This window comes from Capricornis sumatraensis, chromosome X (genome assembly GCF_032405125.1).
Source record: "Capricornis sumatraensis isolate serow.1 chromosome X, serow.2, whole genome shotgun sequence".
NCBI lineage: Eukaryota > Metazoa > Chordata > Mammalia > Artiodactyla > Bovidae > Capricornis > Capricornis sumatraensis.
Genome location: NC_091092.1, coordinates 12581201 through 12604834, shown reverse-complemented (window position 1 = coordinate 12604834; position 23634 = coordinate 12581201). Strand labels below are relative to the sequence as shown.

The 23634-nt window shown below is 42.9% G+C and overlaps 1 protein-coding gene across 1 annotated transcript in view; it reads right to left on the bottom strand.

Moving 5' to 3' along the window:
• Nucleotides 1–22989, bottom strand: part of SLC25A53 (solute carrier family 25 member 53) — a 58651-nt gene extending 35662 nt beyond the window's left edge. The window contains exon 1 of the mRNA XM_068963366.1: nucleotides 22956–22989. The gene's annotated coding sequence lies outside the window, so the exon portion shown is untranslated. The remainder of the gene's footprint in view (nucleotides 1–22955) is intronic.
• Between the last annotated feature and the right edge of the window lie 645 nt (nucleotides 22990–23634).

Genomic DNA, 23634 nt, shown 5'->3' with positions numbered 1-23634 from the left:
GTAGATACACGACTTTGCCGACAAGGTTTGTATTGTCAAAGCTATGGTTTTTCCAGTAGTCATGTATGGATGGAGATGGATCATAAAGAAGGCTGAGTGCTGAAGAATTTATCCTTTTGAACTGTGGTTTTAGAGGACTCTTGAGAACCCCTTGAACTGCAAGGAGATCAAACCAGTCAATCCTAAAAGAAAGCAACCCTGGATATTCATTGGAAGGACTGATGCTGAAGCTGAAGCTCCAATACTTTGGCCACCTGATGTGAAGAGCTAACTCACTGGAAAAGACTCTGATGCTGGGAAACACTGAGGGCAGGAGGAGAAGGGAACGACAGAGGATGAGACAGTTGGATGGCATCACTGATTCAATGGACATGAGTTTGCGCAAACTCTGGGAGATAGTGAAGTACAGGGAAGCCTGGCATGCTGCAGTCCATGGTGTCACAAAGAGTAGGTCACAAGTCAGCAACTGAAGAACAAAAGACATAGAGGAAAATTTTCTCATAATGAAGAGGAACATGTTACATTCCATCCAGGTCCAGTTCAGTTCAGTCGTGTCTCTTTGCAACCCCATGGACTACATACAGCATGCCAGTCTTCCCTGTCCATCACCAACCCCCAGAACTTGCTCAAACTTCTGTCCATTGAGTCAGTGATGCCATCCAACCAGTGGTTGGTGACACCATCCATCCAGGTAGAGATGATCAATATGCAGATATGCGCAACTGATTCAAGGTCTAGAAGAGACATGGCAAACCCAGCCAGAAGCTACAGTACCCACTGATATCACCTTAGTTCAGATTCTCATTGTTCCTCGTGTAGACTATTAAAACAGCCTCATAAATTATCTTCCTGCTTCTGGTTGCTATTTACTATGACCACCACCCCCAAATACACACACACACCTTAAGCATATCTACACTGATTCGAGAATTAACTTTTAGAACACAGCTTTAATCAGGATTTTACTGATTGCAAGTTGACAGAAATGCAGCTGTAGCTTGAGCACAAGAGGGAATTTATCAGAAGTCTCTAAGGGCAAGATTGTAGATGGGTCTCAAGGACAAGACCAGAGACTTGAACACCAATAGGAATGCACAGTTCCTTCTGCACGCTGACTGCATTCTCTCAGACATGCTTCTTCTTTGTAGTTGTAAAAGGGCCACCAACAGTTTCTGGCCACACATCTACAAGCTGTCCCACAAAGTGGGCCACAGCATTTCCCCCCATTTAAGTTGGTGAAGAGAAGGATTCAGATTGTTCTGATTTAGATCACATGCCTGTATATCAACCCATCAGATCAACTGTGACTAGGGAGATGATAGGGTACTTGGATTGGAAGCCCAAACTAAAACGGCCACTGCTGGACAGGAGAGGAGCAGTCCTCCCCTAGAACAGAGGGTTTTGCTTCCAAGGGAGGGGAAAGACCTTGGGCAAACAAAAATATTAAAGGCCTAACAGGTTTCCTGTATTCTCTACCTCCACTGCTGGTAACCCCATCCTCCTTGCAATCACCCATGGCAGAATTCTGGAATGTCTCTTGTAGCAGACTGCCAGTTGTCCCCAGTATCTGTTCTTTCTTTCCCTCCACCTGGCATCTTGCTGCTTACAGCATGAACATGCTGGCTGGAGCTCTATCCTGTGCCATGGAGTCAAGTGCCACATTGTGGAGATGACTGGCCATTAAGCTTTTTAGGTTTTAATTAATTTCTTTCTTTAATGAAAGAGAAATGAATTTCTATCCTGTTTGTTGTTTAGTTGCTCAGTCGTGTCCATCTCTTTGCAACCCCATGGACTGTAGCCCACCAGGCTCCTCTGTCCATGAGATTTCCCAGTCAAGAATATTGGAGTATGTGCTGAAGGAAGAATCTTTCCTTCTCCAGGGGAGCTTCCTGACCCAGGGATCAAACTCATGTCTCCTGTTTGGCAGGCAGATTCTTTACCACTGAGCCACCACAGAAACCCTCTACTCTGTTTAATCTGTTCTTATTTTGGATGTCTGAGTGCTCATAGCTGAATCTAATCCTAACCCCCTCACTCCTGACATCTAATCAAGGCAAAACAAAATCTAGAAGTTAAGAGTGGCATGCAGTGAACCACGTTAGAGTGGATTAGAACCAACCACCTGGACTTGAATCTAGGCTCCTCCTTTACCAGCTCTCTGACCCCCTGCAAATTGTTTTCTCTCTCTACCTCAGCTTCCTCGGGCACAAAATGAGGTCAACAACATTATCTAGCCCATAGATGGGTTGTGAGAATGATGTGAGATAATTCATATAACCACTGAGAGTAGTGCCTGGCTCATAATAAGGGCTCAATGAGTGTTGGCTGCCATTTTCAGTGCCTGCCAATTTTACCTGCTAAAGATCCTATCCTATTCCTCCACAACGTCCTCTGCAGCATCCCGCCTCAGCCTGATTTTTCTGGAACACTCCAATCTGACCAGGTCACTCCTTTTTGAAACCTCTTGACTCTCCATTATCTACAGAATGAAGGCTTAACTCCATAGGTGGGTGACCAAGGCCCCTTTGGGACGAGGGACCACCTGGCCTTTGGATGCCCACCACCTGCCACTGCTTCGCGACTGGCCACACTCTGGCCACAGCACTGCGCTGTCTTCCGCCACCACCTGTTGACCTACCTCAAGAGTGCCAACCACTCCCACTCCCTCTCTCCTCAACGTTTTCCTCTTTTGGCTTCTGAGGCACTACACACTCTCCTGATTTTCTTCCAATCTCCCTGGCTGGTCCTTTTTCATCCTTCTCATGGGCTTCTCATTCTCCATTCCCTTGGTAAGTGGCAGAGTTCCCTCCGGAGTCCACTCCCTGCAGGTCCCCTTGCCAGTGAGGGCATCCACCATCAGGCTTTCAAGCTCTACCTTCATGCTGTGTTCCCCTGATCTTCTCTCCTGACCTCCGACCTGGGCTCTGATCTCCCACATTCTACTGAAGATCACACAGGCACAACTTAGCATCTCCAAAATGGAACTCATCTTCCACCCCAAACTCGCTTCTCCTCTTTGCTCTGCATCTATTTGTGGCACCACCATCATCAAAGCCAGAAACACTCATTCTCTACATCTAACAAATTACCAAGTACACCCAAACTCACATCCCCAGTAACTCTCCAGCCTCTCTTCTCTTCTCCATACTCACCACCATTGCTTTAGTCTGGCTCTCCAGCAAAGGTCCCTTCTCTGCCTCCAGTCTCTCATGCCTTCAATCCCAATGATGACATGTGCCACCAACCTACAGTGATAGTCTTAACATGCTGCTTCCCTACTTGAAACTCTTCACTGGTTCCCCCTGCCCACTCTGATGAAATTATTCCTTTCCCCATAGTTGTTAAACACCTACTAGGTACCAAGGACTATGCTTGGTATTAAGAATACAATGTTGACCACAAACTGGTCCCTGCCTTCTGCCACTTAGCTGGTATGAGAGAAAAAACCACACACTAATAAAATACTAAGTCTTGTGACAGATATAGTCACAGAGCATCATAGGAGCATAAGACCGAGTTCCTTGAAGCAGAGACTTGGGTGTTTCTTATCTTTGCATCCCCAACAACTGGTACCAGGTCTGATTCAATAGAGAATTGTTTTTGAATACTCAACAGATTATCTCTTAATCCTCAGTTTCCCTCTATGTAAAATGGCTCATAGCGCACATATCAAATGAATTAAATGTATGAACTCTGTTGGAATCCTGATTTGAATTAACCAAATACAGTTTTAAAAATGAGACATCTAGGTAAATTTGAACAGAAGGTATATATTTGATAATATTAGGGTATTATTTCTTGGGGGTTTTTAAAAGCGTTATAATGATACTGTGATGTTTAAAAGCCCTTATTTTTTTTATAGAAATGTAAGAAAGCATTTTAAAATAAAATTATGCAATGAAAAATCATCTGGGATTTGCCTGAAAATAATTCAGTGGTGTTGGGTGGGGGGTATAGCAGAAATAAGCCTGGCAGAGCCTATGTTAAAAACTGCTGAAGCAACGGACAAAATAAATGACAAAATTGATCTCTCAAGGTTCTGCTGCCAGTCAACAATGTGACTATATAACATTTCTGATATAGTGCCTGCTGTTTCAAAAAAGGGTAGCTTTGTTTCTCCCCTTACTTTTAGTTTCATCCAGGGCAGAGCAGGAGAAACAAGGCAATGGTGTGGGAGTCAGAAGTCCAAAACGCAAAGAACTGGAAATATACTCAGCATTGTCTCTCTCTCTCCTCTCGCCTGATAAAGACAGAGTAGCTTAAGCATCAGATGGCTCCCAAGTAGCCTTGGGTTTGGACATGAGTTTGAGCAAGCTCAGGGAGTTGGTGATGGACAGGGAAGCCTGGTGCACTGCAGTCTGTGGGGTCGCAAACAATCGGACACGACTGAGTGACTGAACTGAACTGAGCCTTGGGTAGGAATGGCAGTGCTCCAAAACCAGCAGAACAAGATGGAAGAAGTCATAGCTTGAGTTTCTGTGGAGAGGAGAGAAAAACTGCGTCAGACAGAAACATGAACTCTTGGCTGGAAAGGGCTCCTCTGCTGGTTGAATGGGAGAAGGCAATGGCACCCCACTCCAGTACTCTTGCCTGGAAAATCCCATGGACGGAGGAGCCTGGTGGGCTGCAGTCCATGGGGTCGCGAAGAGTCGGACACGACTGAGCGACTTCACTTTCACTTTTCACTTTCATGCATTGGAGAAGGAAATGGCAACCCACTCCAGTGTTCTTGCCTGGAGAATCCCAGGGACGGGGGAGCCTGGCGGGCTGCCGTCTACGGGGTCGCACAGAGTCGGACACGACTGAAGCGACTTAGCAGCAGCAGCAGCAGCAGGTTGAATCCCTGTGTAGTAGTGCCACCTGGTGGCTCCACAGCATCGCTTTACCTAGTTCCGGGATGCAGTTGACTCTCATAGATCTGACTGCACTTAAAATTCTAGAAGGGAACAGCCCTCTCAATCAAATGTTCCCTGAACTGCTCAGAGTCAAGCATAACTTACCCTATCCCTCATGTACTGAAAAGTGCCTTGTATTCAATCTCTGTTACAGCACTTCTCGCTGTATTAGGTTCGTTTACCAGCAGGCATTCATTCACCCAACAAATTTGTTTAAGGCATGGGAGACACAAAAGTGAACAAAACTAATTCAGTATTTAAACAGTTAAATGTGTAAACAGAATTAAAAAACTCACCTTCCAGGCTTCCCTGGTGGTCCAGTGGCTAAGACTTCATGCTCCCAAGGCAGGGTTTGAGCCCTAGTCAGGGAACTAGATCCCACATGCCACAACTAAGAGTTCTCATTCCAAAACTAAAGCTCCCACATGATGCAATCAAAAGATCCTTCATGCCACAACAAAGACTGAAGATCTTGAGTACTGCAACTATTAAGACCTAGTACAGCCAAATAAACATTTTTAAAAATCTGCCGGCCTTAGGGATATATGTACAACATGATAAATACAATACTGCTGTATGTTACATATCAAAGTTAAGAGAGTAAATCCTAAATTTTCTCATCACAAGGAAAATTGTTTTTTTTTTAATTTAGTTCTGTAACTATATGAGATGATGGATGTTCACTAAACATTGTGATAATCACTTCATGATATACATAAATCATATCATACTGTATACCTTAAAATTTATTATATCTCAAAACTGTAAGAAAAAATATACTGCTGCCCTTTGCTGAGCAGTAAAGGCACTGTATTTTGCATTATTAATGCATTATCCCATTTAATCTTCTCACCAAACCTGTGAGGCAGGAAGGTATTCCTATGTCACAGATAAAGATAATAGGGCCAGAGAGATGAAATTGTCCAGGATCACATAGCTAATAAGCACATAAGCAGAAAGCCTGGGACTTGAACTTAAGCAGTCTGACATCAGTAACTGAATTCCTAACCACTAGGACATACTGCTTCCCTCATATTTTTTTTTAATCATTGCCTAGTCACTGGCTTTCCCCCAGGGGTAAGCCTGAGGTATATTCCTACAGTGGCTCAGTGAGCAGAATTAATTAGATATTTCAGTTGGTTGCATTAAATTTAAACTGCTTTCCTACTCACTACACATTTTTTTCAACTAACCAACATGCACCAATTCTTGCAGGATAAGATCAAACCCATGCCTCCTGCAGGAAGCCTTCCCTGATTTCTCCAGCCCACTACTCATTGATTCATTCAATAAGCATTTGTTTCCCCACCCCCATCCCCTTTAACATCATTCTCTCCCAAATTCCTTCTAAAGGAATGGTTCATGTCCAATAAACTTTCTGGAGAATATAGAGAACAGTAAAGAGGAATTAGTGGCCCATCTGTGGAGAAGTTTGGCTCAAATATACCTCCAGGTTTTCAGGTGCCTATGAGCATAGAATGAAACAACTTAGTTGGAGAAAAGACAACATTAGCTCCTCTGGCTATCCATAGTTTTCACCCACTGGCCTGCTCATGATTACAGCCCAGCCTCAGTCCAGAACAGACTTTTAGAGTTCTCAAGACACAGGAAGAGGCCATCTTCAGCATTGTCATTGTTCATCCAAATCTTGTCTACTGCTAAGAAGTTCTGATGCAAACATCCACATAAGATTGTTATTTTAGATGGAGATAGGGCTTTCCTAGGGACTCAGATGGTAAAGAATATGCCTGCAATGAAAGAGACCCAGGTTCAATCCCTGGGTCAAGAAGATCCCTTGGAGAAAGAAATGCTAACCCACTCCAGAATTCTTGCCTGGGAAATCCCATGGACAGAGGGGCCTGGTGGGCTACAGTCCATGGGCTTGCAAAGAGTCAGACATAACTGAGTGACTAACACTTCCTTAGATGGAGATCCAACTGTAACCTAAAGAGAATAAAAATCTATGAGTAGGAGCTTTCAGATGGCATGGTAGGAACCTCTGGAAATCCACTTTTGCAAAACAGCAATGAGAACACTTGCAAAAAGTGTTAAATGTTTTTGGAACTCTGGAAATGATTCAAAAGTTTGCAGACACCAATCTGAGGAGCATTTATTCAAGAAAACTACTGAGTCTTGTTAAGAACACTGATATTTGAGGCCTTTTAACTTGCCCTATTTCAATCCCCCTCTCTTGACCAGTGGTAGTCTTGAAAATCAGCAGTCTCACACCCATGGTAAAAGGCCATGAAAGCCAGTAGCCTAACAGTCACTGGTGGGGGCAAGGTGAGTGAAGTGAAGTGAAGTCGCTTAGTCATGTCAGACTCTTTGTGACCCCAAGGACTGTAACCTACCAGGCTCCTCCATCCATGGGATTTTCCAGGCAAGAATACTGCAGTGGTTTGCCATTTCCTTCTCCAGGGGATCTTCCTGACCCAGGGATCGAACCTAGGTCTCCTGCATTGCAGGCAGATGCTTTACTGTTTCAAAACAGCCTGAAAAACTCCCAACCTCAGAGCACTATCACTATTTGATCTGTCAGCTCCCAATGAAAAAGCCTCCTTCCCATGGCTTGCAGTTATTTAACATGACTCAGCAGGACATGAGATAGTGGGAAAAGCCCCATCTACGGGGGCATTTGCCAAACAGTTTCAGTGAAAATTGTTTAACATCACAGCTGCCTAAACCATGATACCTGTTGAGATAAATGTGCTAAGTCACTTCAGTTGTGTCCGACTCTTTGCAACACTATGGACCATACTCCTCTGTCCAGGGGATTATCCAGGCAAGAACACTGGAGTGGGCTGCCATGCCGTCCTCCAGGGAATCTTCCTGACCCAGGGATTGAACCCATGTCTCTTACGCCTCCTGCATTAGCAGGCGTGTTCTTTTCACTAGCACCACCTGGTGGGAAAATAAGAGACTGATTAAAAAACTTAAGATTTGGGGAATGAGATATCCACAGAGGTCTTTGAAACGCCACAATACATTCCTAAGGATTTAAAAGTCACACATGTCAAGGGCTGTGTACCTGCTCAAGAAAGACATAGAAGGCTCCCATTTCTCACCTCTGGCTAACCTTGAGTCTCTGAAAACACGAAGTGAAAGCTAAGACAGAATTGTGAACTGCTTACCAGAGCACTGGGGGGATTCCTTGGTGGCTCAGATGGTAAAGAATCTGCCTACAAAGGAGGATAGTGAAGTCAATCAGTCGTGCCCGACTCTTTGCGACCCCATGGATAGTAGCCTGCACCAAGCTCCTCCGTCCATGGGATTTTCAAGGCAAGAAGTACTGGAGTGGGTTGCCATTTCCTTCTCCAGGGAATCTTCCCAACCCAGGGATCGAACCCAGGTCTCTCACATTGTAGACAGACACTTTACCGTCTCAGCCACCTGTGTTTAAAACCTGGGTTGGGACTATCCCCTGGAGAAGGGAATAGCAACCCACTCCAATATTCTTGCCTAGAGAGTCCCATGGATAGAGGAGCCTAATGGACTATAGTCCACAGGGTCCCAAAGAGTCAGACATGACTGAGTAATTAACACTTTCACTTTCACTTTACCAGAGCACTGAGAGTGTACCACAATACACACAGAGCTGGTCTGTACTAAGTGGGAGGGTTATTGGTTCAAGACACTGTAGAAAAACTCACACCAATTTTTAGCTGACAGCTAAGCTACAAGCTTAGTGATGCATCTGGGCAAGACTTCAGTGGCTACACACAACAGGAAAAGCAGAATTTACAGAATTCAGTTCAGTTCAGTTGCTCAGTTGTATCCGACTCTTTGTGACCCCATGGACTGCAGCACGCCAGGCTTCCTTGTCCATCACCAACTCCTGGAGCTTACTCAAACTCCTGTCCATCAACTCAGTGATACCATCCGACCATCTCATCCTCTGTCCGTCCCCTTCTCCTTCTGCCTTCTATCTTTCCCAGCATCAAGGTCTTCTCCAATGAATCAGTTCTTCGCATCAGGTGGCCAAAGTATTGGAGTTTCAGCTTCAGCATCAGTCATTCCAATGAATATTCAGGACTGATTTCCTTTGGGATAGACTGGTTGGATCTCTTTGCAGTCCAAGGGACTCTCAAGAGTCTTCTCCAACACCACAGTTCAAAAGCATCAATTCTTCAGTGCTCAGCTTTCTTTATAGTCCAACTCACAACCATATATGACTACTAGAAAGACAATAGCTTTGACTAGACGGACCTTAGTCAGCAAAGTAATGTCTCTGATTTTTAATATGCTGTCTAGGTTGACCATAACTTTTCTTCCAAGGAGCAAGCATCTTTAAATTTCATCGCTGCAGTCACTATCTGCAGTGATTTTGGAGCCCCCCCAAAATAAAGTCAGCCACTGTTTCCATATCTATTTGCCATGAAGTAATGGGACCAGATGCCATGATCTTAGTTTTCTGAATGTTGAGCTTTAAGCCAACTTTTTCACTCTCCTCTTTCACTTTCATCAAGAGGCTCTTTAGTTCTTCTTCACTTTCTGCCATAAGGGTAGTGTCATCTGCATGTCTGAGGTTACTGATATTTCTCCTGGCAATCTTGATTCCAGCTTGTGCTTCTTCCAGCCCAGTGTTTCTCATGATGTACTCTGCATGTAAGTTAAATAAGCAGGGTGACAATATACAGCCTTGACGTACTCCTTTTCCTCTTTAGAACCAGTCTGTTGTTCCATGTCCAGTTCTAACTGTTGCTTCCTGACCTGCATACAGATTTCTCAAGAGGCAGGTTAGGTGGTCTGGTATTCTCATCTCTTCAAGAATTTTCCACAGTTTACTGTGATCCACACAGTCAAAGGCTTTGGCATAGTCAATAAAGCAGAAATAGATGTTTTTCTGGAACTCTCTTGCTTTTTCCATGATCCAGTGGATGTTGGCAATTTGATCTTTGGTTCCTCTGCCCTTTCTAAATCCAGCTTGAACATCTGGAAGTTCACAGTTCACATATTCTTGAAGCCTGGATTGGAGAATTTTGAGAATTACTTTACTAGTGTGTGAGATGAGTGCAATTGTGTAGTAGTTTGAGCATTCTTTGGCATTGCCTTTCTTTGGAATTGGAATGAAAACTGACCTTTTCCAGTCCTGTGGCCACTGCTGAGTTTTCCAAATTTGCTAGCATATTGAGTGCAGCACTTTCACAGCATCATCTTTCAGGATTTGAAATAGCTCCACTGGAATTCCATCACCTCCACTAGCTTTGTTCATAGTTATGCTTTCTAAGGCCCACTTGACTTCACATTCCAGGATGTCTTGCTCTAGGTGAGTGATCACCATTGTGATTATCTGGGTCATGAAGATCTTTTGTGTACAGTTTTTCTGTGTATTCTTGCCACCTCTTCTTAATATCTTCTGCTTCTGTTTAGGTCCATACCATTCCTGTCCTTTATTGAGTCCATCTTTGCATGAAATGTTCCCTTGGTATCTCTAACTTTCTTGAAGAGATCTCTAGTCTTTCCCATTCTATTGTTTTCCTCTCTTTCTTTGCACTGATCACTGAGGAAGGCTTTCTTATCTCTCCTTGCTGTTCTTTGGAACTCTGCATTCAAATGGGTATATCTTACCTTTTCTCCATTGCTTTTCACTTCTCTTCCTTTTACAGCTATTTGTAAGGCCTCCTCAGACAGCCATTTTGCTTTTTTGCATTTCTTTTTCTTGGGGATGGTCTTGATCCCTGTCTCCTGCACAATGTCATGAACCTCCATCCATAATTCATCAGGCACTCTGTCTATCAGATCTAGTCCCTTAAATCTATTTGTCACTTCCCCTGTATAATCATAAGGGATTTGATTTAGGTCATACCAATAAAGAGACAAATTATTTTAAAAAGACCCAAACAGAAATTCTGGAGTTGAAATATATAATAAATATTTATTGGAGGAGTTTACGGCAGATTTGAGCTGGCAGAAAAAAGAATCCTCAAAATTGAAGACAGGTCAATTGAGACTGACCAGAATGAGGAACAGAAAGAAAAAAGAATGAAGGAAAATTCACAGAGCTTCAGAGACCTATGAGCATACCAACATATACATAATGAGTCCCAGAAGGAGAGAAAGAGAAAGAGTAAGGAACAGAAAGTATATTTGAAGAAAACATGCCTGAAATGCTCCAAAATTGATGAAAAACATGAATCTATACATCTGTGAAGCTCAACAAATTCCAAGATAAACTCAAAGAAAATCACACCTAGACACATCATAAAACCAGAAACAAGACAAGGATTTCCATCCTTGCCACTTCTATTTCACATTGTGTTGGAGGTTCTAGCCAGGGCAATGAAGGGAGAAAAAGATGTATAAAACATCTATGTTGGAAAAGAAGTATTTATAGGTGGAAAGATATTTTATACATAAAATCCAAAGGAATCACAAAAATACAATTATAACTAATAAAATCAGCAAGGTTTCAGGTCAACATACAAAAATCAACTGTACTAGCAATGAACACTCCGGACAGGAAATTAATGAAACAATTCCATTTATAATAGCATAAAAATTACTTAGGAACTAATTTAACAAAGGGGCTTCCCTGGTAGTTCAGCTGGTAAAGAATCTGCCTGGAATGCAGGAGACCTCCATTTGATTCCTGGGTCGGGAAGACCTGCTGGAGAAGGGATAAGCTACCCACTTCACTATTTTTGAGCTTCCCTGGTGGCTCAGCTGGTCCATGGACTGTATCATCCATGGGGTCGCAAAGAGTTGGACATGACTGACTTTCACTTTCAACTTAACAAAAGATGTGCAAGACTTGTATATGTATGAAAGTATGAAAGGGAAAGTCGCTCAGTCATGCCTGACTCTTTGTGACCCCAAATATAAAGAATCCTGTGCCCACTGATCAGAAGACTTAACATTGTTAACATGGCTGCTGCTGCTCTAAGTCGCTTCAGTTGTGTCCGACTCTGTGCGACCCCATAGACGGCAGCCCACCAGGCTCCTCCCCCATCTCTGGGATTCTCAAGGCAAGAACAGTGGAGTGGGTTGCCATTGCCTTCTCCAATGCATGAAAGTGAAAAGTGAAAGTGAAGTCGCTCAGTCGTGTCCAACTCTTTGCAACCCCATGGACCACCAGGCTCCTCCATCCATGGGATTTTCCAGGCAAGTATACTGCAATACTCCATAAATTTTTCTACAGATTCACTGTAATCCCTATCAAAATTCTAGCTGTCTTGCAGAAACGGATGAGATGATCCTAAAATCACATGAAAATTCAAAGGGTCCAGAACAACCAAAGCAATCTTGGAAAAATAAAAAGATGACTCACAGTTCATGATTTCAAAAAATACCCCAAAGCTATAGTAATTAAGACTGGTACTGGGGGAGGTTAAACAGAGAGACCAGAGAAATAGAACTGAGAGTCCAGAAATAAACTCAGACTTTTACAGCAATTGATTTTCAACAAGAGTGCCAAGATCACTCAAGAAAGAATAGCCTTTTCAACAGATGGTGCTGGAACAACTAGATATTAACATGTAAAAGAATGAAGTTACGCAGCCATTAAAAAGAATACATTTGAATCAGTTCTAATGAGGTGGATGAAACTGGAGCCTATTATACAGAGTGAAGTAAGCCAGAAAGAAAAACACCAATACAGTATACTAATGCATATATATAGAATTTAGAAAGGTGGTAACGATAACTCTGTATGCGAGACAGCAAAAGAGACACAGATGTATAGAACAGTCTTTTGGACTCTGTGGGAGAGGGAGAGGGTGGGATGATTTGGGAGAATGGCATTGAAACATGTATAATATCATATATGAAACGAATAAAAAAAAAGAATGAAGTCGGACTCCCACTTCATGTTGTATGTAAAGAAAGTGAAAGTGAAAGAAAGTGAAGTAGCTCAGTCATGTCTGACTCTTTGCGACCCTGTGGACTGTAGCCTACCAGGCTCCTCCGTCCATGGGATTCTCCAGGCAAGAATACTGGAGTGGGTTGCCATTTCCTTCTCCAGGGGATCTTCCTGACTCAGGGATCGAACCCAGGTCTCCTGCATTGGAGGCAGACGCTTTAACCTCTGAGCCACCAGGGAAGCCTGTATGTAAAAAGTAACTCCAAACTGATCAAAGGCCAAATGTAAGAGATTAAATTATAAAACTAGAGAAAAACACAGGTATCAATCTTCCCAATCTTAGATTAGGCAACTGTGCCTTGAATAACTCCAAAATTACAAGCAATGGCTTGTAACAGATTTGTTTTTAGTAAAAGATTAAAACTCCTGAAAACACCCTTAGATAGAATTTCTTAATTCTTTAGGTCTGTTCAGCATTTTTGGCTTCTCTAACACCTATCTGCCTGCAATGCAGGAGACCTGGGTTCAAACCCTGAGTGGGGAAGATCCCCTGGAGAAGGAAATGGCAACCCACTCCAGTATTCTTGCCTGGAAAATCCCATGGACAGAGAAGCCTGTGGGCTACAGTCCATGCAGTCACAGAGTTGGACACGACTGAGCTACACAACACTTTCAACACTTATTTATTACATGTGGGGTGCCACTTACATCTTCCCTTAAGCTCCTGATGGCACATACAGACAAAAGTCTGTTTTAATAACTTTGATAATAATAATAATGACAGATATAACACCTAACATTTAAACAGTACTTACTGTTTAAACATGGATGAATCTATAGATTAACATACTAAGTGAAATATATCAGAAAGAGAAAGACAAATATCATATGATATCACTAATATGTGGAATCTAAAAAAATGATACAAATGAACTTATTTCAGAACAGAAACAGGGGAATTCCCTGGTGGTCTAGTGGTGAGGACTCTGTGCTTCCACTGCAGGGGGCACAGGTTTGATCCCGAGTCAGGAAACTAAGGTCCTGCATGCCACGCAGTGTGGCCAAAACAAAACAAACAAACAACTCAAAACAAAACCGAGTCACAGACTTCAAAAACATGGTTACCAGAGGAGAAAGGCTGGGGAGGGATAAATCAGGAGTTTGGCATTAACATATACACACTGCTGTATAAAATATATATAAAATAGATAATCAACAAGGACCTCCTGTATAGCACAGGGAACCCTACTCAATATTCTGTAATAAGCTATATGGAAAAAGAATCTGAAAAAGAGTGGATATATGTATATGTATAACTGAATCACTTTGCTGTACACCCAAAACCAACACAACACTGCAAATCAACTATACTCTAATATTCAAAAATAAGTAGCACTTACTGTTTGCCAGGCACCATCCTAAGTGCTTCACCTATATTAACTCTGCAAATCCCCCTAACACATCTCTATCTCACAGATAAGAGAACTACAGCACAGACAGGTTGAATAACTTGCCCAGAGTCACCAAAGCCTACAAAGCATGGACCCCAAACTGCAAAACAGGCAGCCTTCCCCCAGAGGGTGTGTTATTCATCTGAGCAAGCACCCTTAACTCCTCATATCGAGGGTTCTTATAAACCATGTCGCTTTGGACTAGACTGAGGCCAAACTGTGTTTCCTAGTCCCACTCCCTCTGCCCCGGATTTTAGTCACTTTAAAATTTTATTTTAATTAATTCATTTATTTGGCTGTGCTGGGTCTTAGCTGTGGCACACAGGATCTTTAGTTGTGGCATGTGAACTCTTGGTTGTGGCATGTGCTATCTATTAATAGTTTCCTGACCAGGGATCAAACCCAGGCCCTCTGCATTGGAAGCATGGAGTCTTAGCCACTGGACCACCAGGGAAATACCTGCTTTAGATTTTTAAATCTTAGAAACTGTACTTTCAGGTATCACAGAGAAGGAGATGATTTTCCTATATAAATCTGTACAAAATCACTTTCGCCTGGGGGTGAGAATTAAGAAGAAAGACTGGAATAGAGCTAAGGAAAAGATACCTTTTTCAGAACACAATAAGCAAAGACAAGGAGGAAGAAGTCAGATTGGGAGGGGACAGCAGGTGATTTTCTTTAGTGAGATTTGAGGTAGAGTTACCAGGATGATGACCACAGGCCAGCGAGTACAGGGGACTAAAAGGTATGTGGTTTTATCCATCCTCTTTCTTGTCTTTCAGCCACACCTATGGCCTCCATTACCTGGGGTCATCTCTACTGAGAGAGCAGGACCTCTTGGGCAACTCTAGACTCCAGCCACATTGTCCCATTGGGATGTCCCTAGCAAGGCCAATAAAAGGCAGCCATTAGTAATGAGCTATGTCTTTTTTTTTTCTTTTAAAGAAATACTAACTTTCCCAAGAAGGTTTTTACATAAAATGAAGACATTTTGTGTCCAGTACATCATATTTTTCTTTTATCAGAACACTGATGAAAGAGCTCAGTGGGAGCTGACTGATAGTCTTTAGAATTGCTACTAGGGAAAGATAAGTGGTACAAGAGAGCAGTGGGAAAATACCAGTGCAGGAAAAGCTGGGTTTTGGGGGCTTTCTGTTTATTCTTTCTTGCATCAGGACAACACATGAGATAGAACTTGTGATAAGTAAACAATACCTATGCCCCCTAAGGTCATTGTACATCATCCCTGTACCTGAATGCCTATTTACCCCAATCACTTATTATTTCAGTAAATATTTTTTGAGTGTGCACTACGTGCCAGGCACTGTTCTACACAGTGGGGTTGCAGCAGTGAATGAAACAGATACAAAGGTTTGTGCTCATGAAGCATACTACTTCGTCCCTCTTTTCCTCTCCCCGCTTTTCCTTCTTCATCTAGTAGAGAACATCAAGCTGTAAATTAGGAAACCTGGGTTCTGGCCCTAGCTCTGCTACAAATTAGATGTATGATCTTCATTAGCATGTCCAGACTCAGGTGTCCTCTCTGCAGTCCCTAAAGATGAACAAAACATCCATCTTGGAGTTGTGGGGAACTCCTAAATGAATCTAATATAGATTCTGTTTTCCAGGGGCTCACAGACTAGTAGGAAGGTCAGACACAGTTCCAGATAACTACAATGCAAAACTGAAGGTCACAGAAAAGTGAAACAGGGAAAGGTGACCAAGAGAACACGAGATCTAGGTTTCCAAACAAGTGGTACTGTCTGACTTGGGCCTTTAGTAACACAAAAGATTGGGGTATGTGTGAACAGATAGGGATAGTTTTCAAGGAAGAATGTACAGAGGGAGTAAGCAGAACAAATAATAGTAAATGGACGATCAAGGTTCCAGTAAGGGCGTGCAGTGTCGCCGGAACACACTGAAAGAGTCAAACACCAAATTCACATGTATTTTTCCAAGGAACCAAGAGATTGAGACATTCTGCTCTTGACCCATAACCATGAGGTCAGCTGATGGTTTTACTCAACATTTACAACCAATAATATCATTGAGGGCTCACCAATTACACAATTCCAACAAAATACTAGGACTTCTAACTTACAGATTAAATGACTTATGCAATGGGTATAACATATAGACAAATACGGAACCTTTAAAAGTGAACCATATTCTGTCAGATTAAAAGAATAAAACATCTATACATGTCATTGGAAATAACACTGTGGTTTCCTTCAGCCCCATGCAGTGATACAGAGGAGATCAGCATCTCTCATCCTCTGGTTACTAAGTGGTGGTGGTTTAGTTGCTCAGTCGTGTCTGACTCTGTGTGACCCCACAGACTGAAGCCCGCCAGGCTCCTCTGTCCATGGGATTTCTCAGGAAATATACTGGAGTGGGTTGCCACTTCTTTCTCGGGGATCTTCCAAACCCATGGATTGAATCCACGTCTTCTGCATTGCAGGCAGATTCTTTAGGGACTGAGCCACCAGGGACACCCCATGGTTACAAAGTACTGGTAATCAATGTTACTTGTTTCCTTAGGGGGAAAAAAAAAAAACTCCACATACTTCTGTTAGTTTTAATCAAGATGTTCAATTAAAGAAATAACTAAATAGTTCCAGATCTTATTTTAAAAGAAGATGCTGTTATCTACACAAGTTTCATTTAGAATGAAACTCTTCCATCTTTCTGTCCACTCTGGGGTCTCTGGAATCAAAGAGCCCAGCAGTAGCAGCAGCAACTGCAAAACAAAACGTTTTGTCACTAGCCTGTTTTCCCTCTTACAATTACTTGCCTTCCTTGTTCCTTTCACTCCATTCCTTAGGTGTTAACCAACATTTCTACTCGTTTGGGTTATTGTTGCTTTGTGATAAACCAATCCAAAATTCAGTGGTGTAAAATGACCATTTAAATTTGCTCTCAGATTCTGTTTGGGAACTCAGGATATGGCAGGGATGTCTTGCTTCTACTCCATGATGTCTGGAGTCTCAGCTGGGAAGACACAGCAGCTGGGGGACTCTAATCATCTAGAGGTGTCTTGTTCTCTGGTCTTCTATTTGATGTCTGCTATTAGCTGGGACATCAGCTGAGGCTGTTGACCAGAGGACCTGTAGGTAGCCTCACCATAGGCTTAGGCTTCCTCAAAACAAGGCAGCCTCAGGGAAGTCAGACTTCTTACATGGCAGCTTAGGACTCTAAAGATCAATGTCCCTGAAGATAAGTCACAAGCCATGCTGCCTCTTATGGCCTCAGAAGTCACAGAGTCTCATTTCTTGCTATTCTGTTGATTTAGATAATAGAAGTCTGTCCAGACTCAAAGCAGAGGGGACGTTAACCCTACTTTTCAATGGAAGAGTGGCAAGGTCACATTATAGAAGAGAGCATGGGATGAGACATACTATTCTGGCCATCTCTGAAAAAGACAATGTTTTCCCTCCCATCCATTTATCCTGCTGAAGTATACTCTGACGATTTTTCTTTTTTTTTAGGAAAAACACCTTAGAAGACTGCTATTTCTCATTGAGGCTCCTAAGTTCTGATAGAGGGTAACTAGATGCTTTCATCTACACCCAGCCTTCAATCTTTCCTATTCAACACATCTAACCATTTCTTTGCTATATACAGCTCCTGGCAGAAAGGAAATTTGGTCTCCTATAGGCTGCTGGACTTGGCACTAATCATTCTGAGGAGAAAAGCAGCCACTCACATATGGGAGCTGTCCTGGCCCTCAGCTACGTCTTGGTGTTCTCCTGATGAGTGTAATCTAACCAATTTCACAGACCATAAACATCAAACAAGGCCACTCTGACAAAATCAAGACCACTGCATCCATGTCTGAAAAGAGACAAAACGCCAACTTTGATCAAACCACAAAATGGCCAAAACACCCTCCTATCCTGGCTAATAGCTTCTACTTTACCAATTAGCCTCTTTCTAGTCTATTCTGCTGCTGCTGCTGCTGCTAGATACGATTAATTAAGATACCCAATCATGGAATTATCCCTATGTATTGTCTGTTGCTTCCTAACAGAATGCAATTCAGAACGAAGCCTCACTTCTTTAAATTCTGCCACAAATCACCTAATACAAGTCCAAATCCTATAATAAGTCCTTTCTAACACCCTCTGAGATATTCTACCAGCTCCCTGTGGTGTGCATTTTGCCTCGACTCAGTAAGTAAGCAACCAACTTGCTCAAACACAGGTATGTTCCTGGTGGTCTTCAGTTGCAGTGCACTGGTGACTCCTCTAAGGACCTTGAAATTAGAAAACACATTTCTGGCAAGGCCATTTCTGATCTTCTGATCTCCAGCTTTCAGTAAGACTTTTACATGCAGTTTTGGAAGACAATTATATGAGTTCTTTGGATCTCTGAAAGCTATTAAAATGCTCCCATAGATACTATATGTGTGTGTGTGCCTGTGTGTGTGTGTGCGCACGTGTGTATGTGTATGAGAGTAGGTTATCAGGGTTTCTTCATCATATTAGCAAGTACAGAAAAGTCATCATGATACATAGTAGCAATAACTCTCCTGTCTCCAACAAGTCACAGGATCTGAGGGCAACCTGGCTGCAGGCACATGGTTGTTCAGGCCTCTACTGTGGGAAAAGCAGTAAGTTATACACCTAGCAACTGGTTCATCAGTTGCAGATTCCAGATTCTAGAATATATTTGTGTCTCCTCTTCCTCCTGTTTTTTTTCTAATCTTATTTTTCAAAGAAACAACATGGCATTAACTATGATAATTACCCTTCTCTCCTCTACTTTATAGTGCTCATTCACTTGATGTAAGAATTCTCATCCTCAGAAAAAACATTCCAGAGAAAACAATGACATCCATAGCCTTGTGGTTAAGCGCTGGATTGAAAACCTCACTCCACTTCAGGTTAGAGATACATACTGATTTAAAGTTAGGGACTTCCTGGCAGTCCAGTGGTTAAGAATCTGCCTTCCAATGTAGGGGACATGGGTTTTATCCTTGGTCAGGGAACTAAGATCCAACATGCCATAAGGCAACTAAGCCTGCATGCTGCAACTAGAGAAGCCCACGTGTTACAACGAAGAACCAATGCAGCCAAAAATAAAAAAAATAAAGTTGCTTAGGGAATCAGCCGTAACAAGCAGGAAGTCCAGATTAGAAGAAATCTTGTCTGAATCTGAATTCAGGGGTGATCATGTGTTTGCTGCTCTGACACACCTGGCCGCAAATTCCCTTTAGCGTCCATTGGTCTGCTCTCAGGATCCATAAGCTACTGAGTGTTCGAGTAACAAAATTAAATCATTCCTACTTAGGAATCACTTAGGACACAGTGATGCATAGTTCAAACTAACACAGGTTTCTTTTATTCCTTTTTTTCCCCTCACATTCCATTGAAAGCTATACTGTCTATAAGACTAAGTGCGAATTAGGCAGAGATGAGGACTGGTGAGGAGGGGAGGAATCAGTGTACAACTCACCAACCATATGTGAAATTTAACTGATATTCAAGAGTCATGTGTGTGATTACTGATGGGGTTCAGAACATGCTACCCCAAAATATGGTGCCATGGCATACTGAATATTTTAAAGCTGAAGGAGTTTGAGTAAATGGCAGAAACAAGGTCACTTGACCCCTTCGCCCCTCTTCTCTCCTGAAACAGGTCATAAAATCCTCATGTGAGAGGTTCCCTCCTTATATTCAGAGAAGAGGATAATTTTTCTCTCCAAATACAAAGGGATGCAGAGAAAATCCTAACAAATAGGACTTGCTAAGTCTCCCCCAGTTTACTACACTTCCCTTATACTCCTTAATTTGTCTTATTTCTCCATGAATTCCCACTCTTTGTCAAACCTAGCATAAAATTTTGTTGTTTGTTTAGCCACTAAGTCATGTCACCTGGGAAGCCAGCATAAAATACTGAACTCAGTTTCTCTGGGTCTTTATTTGCCTGTGACAGCTCCCATGTCATGTAAAACTTACATTAAATACATTTGTATGCTTCTCTCTTGTTAATCTGTCTTTGTCAGTTTAATTTGCAGACATAGCCAGGGACCTTGAGACAGTAGAGGAAAACTTTTTCCTACCCTTACAGTGTCCTGCTGATTCCCTTGTAATGGAAGACCTTCAGACTTCTGAAACGTCCAGGTCACTCGTCATCCTAGCATCTTGCTGGTCACTGAAAAAGCTCACAATAGACCGAAGCCAGTTTATTTGGACTTTTTTGTGTGCATTTTATGTATGTCTGCATGATTGGTCTTGAGGTTTTGTTTTGCTTCATAAATGGCCTGGGATTTGGGAGCCGACACTAACAGGTCTAGAATGGTGACATTTCTGAAAAATGTGTCCTGATCTTTTTCAGGCCCATGGAAGAGTTTGGAGGGTAGGCAGAACTAGGGACTGCCATTCCCTGGTGACACAGTAGTAAAGCATCTACCTGCCAATGCAGGAGACCTGGGTTTCATCCCCAATGAGGAAGATACCCTGGAGAAGGAAATGGCAACCCACTCCGGCATTCTTACCTGAGGAATCCCATGGACAGAGGAGCCTGGTGGGCTACAGTCCACGGGGTCACAAAAGAGTCGGACATGACTTAGTGCCTAACAAAAGCAACCCTCCAGTAGGCTGCTTAGGTCAATCTATAAAAGAAGGTTTCATGTTAATCTCTGGCACAGGAAGGTTTCTGGTTCCCGTTGTGCTCTAGAGTGAATAAACTGATTATTTCTTCTGAAGAGGGAGGGATTTCATTGAGGGTGAAAAAATAAAAAATAAACTATTTATCACACTATCTCAATTCTGGCTCCTTATACAACTATTTCTGTGTTGATTAGATTGTCCCAACTGTCCTTTCATTTTTTAACTTCAAACATAATTACAAGAAGTTAGAACACCTCATTTTTTTTTTTTGGTGATGACACAAGTGTGAGCTCTATACATAACTAGCTGTGTGTGTGCCTGTATGCTAAGTAGTTTCAGTCAATGTCCGCCTCTTTGTGACTCCATGGACTGTAGCCCACCAGGCTCCTCTGTCCATGGGATTCTCCAGGCAAGAACACTGGAATGGATTGCTATGCCCTCATCCAGAGAATCTTCCCGACCCAGTGTTTGAACCCATATTATGTCTCCTGCATTGGCAGGCAAGTTCTTTATCACCAGAGCCACCTGAAGAGCACAAATAACTACCTATTTGGATATAACTCAGAAAGGAATCTGAAAAGAAAACAACTATTGTGTTTTTTATATGATTTAAGAAACTCTGATCCCCATGAGTGAAAAAAAAAAACTGATGCAAATCTTACTTTGTTTAGTTCAAGAAGATTCATCTTTGCTCATCCATTTAAAACATACAAATGAACAACCAAAACACATCTGTTTTATTTCATATCTACCATGGCTTAATTCAGACTTGTTTAACCTTTAGGAATATGCTTACTTTCCCCTAGAGATGTCCTTTCTGGTTACTAATCTCAGTCCTGTTTAGACTAGTACATCTCTAAGTGTGTTCCGAGAACACCCAGAATGAGCAGTATCAGCGTCTCCTGGGAACTTGTAGGAAACGTAAATTTGGGGGCCAATGCCAGACCCACTGAATCAGCAACTGTTTGGTGGAATTCAGCAATCTGAGCTTTAGCAAGTCCTCCAGCTGATTCTGATGCACAGGAAAGTTTGAGAACCACTGACTTGGACTGCCTGCTATACTGCTGTTTCTCTGGCAAACAAAGCAGAAGGTATGAAGATTCAAAAGTTTTAAAAGATTGCTTAGAATTTCAAGTAAATCCACAATTCCCAGCTGTGAACTGAGTTTGCTAGAAAACCAAACAGCTGCCACAGAAGCGTTTCAAATGCTTAGACCAGACAGCCCTTGAGTTTTGCCATTTTAGTCCTACCCAGAGCTCAGAGAAGGCAATGGTAACCCACTCCAGTACTGTTGCCTGGAAAATCCCATGGACGGCGGGGTCGCGAAGAGTCGGACACGACTGAGCGACTTCCGTTTCACTTTTCACTTTCATGCATTGGAGCAGGAAATGGCAACCTACTCCAGTGTTCTTGCCAGGAGAATCCCAGGGACAGGGGAGCCTGGTGGGCTTCCGTCTATGGGATCGCAGAGTCGGACACGACTAAAACGACTTAGCAGCAGCAGCAGCAGCAGAGCTTGCAGGCTATGCATGTAAAGGGAGGTCTTGCTCTCTGGTAAGACTGACTCTCCAGCAGGGGTCCTGCAAGTGCCACTGTGATGGATAAATGCTCTCACCAGGTATAAACGAGTATGGGCCTTAAGTGCTACTCAGTCACACTCCAAATAGCTGAGCTAACCAGGAAGGGAACGTGCTTGGAGAAAACTGCACATAGTTTTGCCCTGTTTATTTTATCTTTAAAATATATGTCAAATCATCACATCAAAGATCATACCAGATGGCACCCTCAGGAGCGTTTGTGGCCCCCAACAGGTTTTCAAAACACTTTATCTCCTTGTATTGTAACTGCCTGTCTCAAAATGCATACTACTGACAGGCTGTAATTGTAGAGGAAAAAGGTTAATTCCTTTCCTCATACAGAGCTTCCAGTGCAGTACCCAAAACAGCGCAAGTGCTTGGTAATTTGTCAAAAGGGAGTCAACTCGTCCAAAGTAGAATCTGAAACCAGGGGCTCAATAAAATCACTCCAATAAAATCATCCCATATAGGTACAATTCGCATGTGCTGGTGCCCTGCCAACAAAATGTTTTTTCACTCTGCTGATTTTACCTTCCATTCATCTGTTCGCCACCTCCCCTATCCCCAAACACTACAAAGAAGATTCACACACTCATCACCTACACAATATAATTACATACCCTCTTCCGACACCCTTGTCATCACTTCTCGCCGCCGGGTCCGTCAGGCTGTCAGTTCCCCCGACTCCTCACCCCCTTTCACTTCGGTTCCCCTGTTCCAGCGCGACAGGAGGCCAGAACGTGCCTACACCTTCAGCTCAAAACATGCGTTACAAACTTCCGCTTCCTCTGCTCTCCTGGTGCCGGCCGACGGTCTCTGCTTTCCAGCCTCGGAGAGAAGCTGCACCGGCAGTGGCCAGACTCAGTTAGCCGGTGGCCCTTACTTAGGATCGGTCATAATAGAAAAAACACTGCATAGTTCCCGGATGCCCTGGGGCGACGTACAAAGGAGCTCCCACAATCCTCTTCGCTTCCGCTTGTTCCACCCCCAAACCCCGGCATTGACCCTTTCACGTCCATGTTTGTTGGACTATCGACGACCCCTGGCACGCAGATTGCACCATGGGGAGATCCCCGACACTTACGTGGTAAAAGAAGCGAAGGGTGAGACCTCCAGTTATAGGCTTCCCAGGTGGCACTAGTGGTAGAGAACCTGCCTGCTAATGCAGGAACATAAGAAGCGCAGGTTCGATTCCCAGAAATGGCAACCCACTCCCATAATCTGGCATGCTCTATTCTATAGGGTTGCACGGAGTCCGACCCGATTTAGCACGCAAGCAGTCCCTCAATTATAGTTATC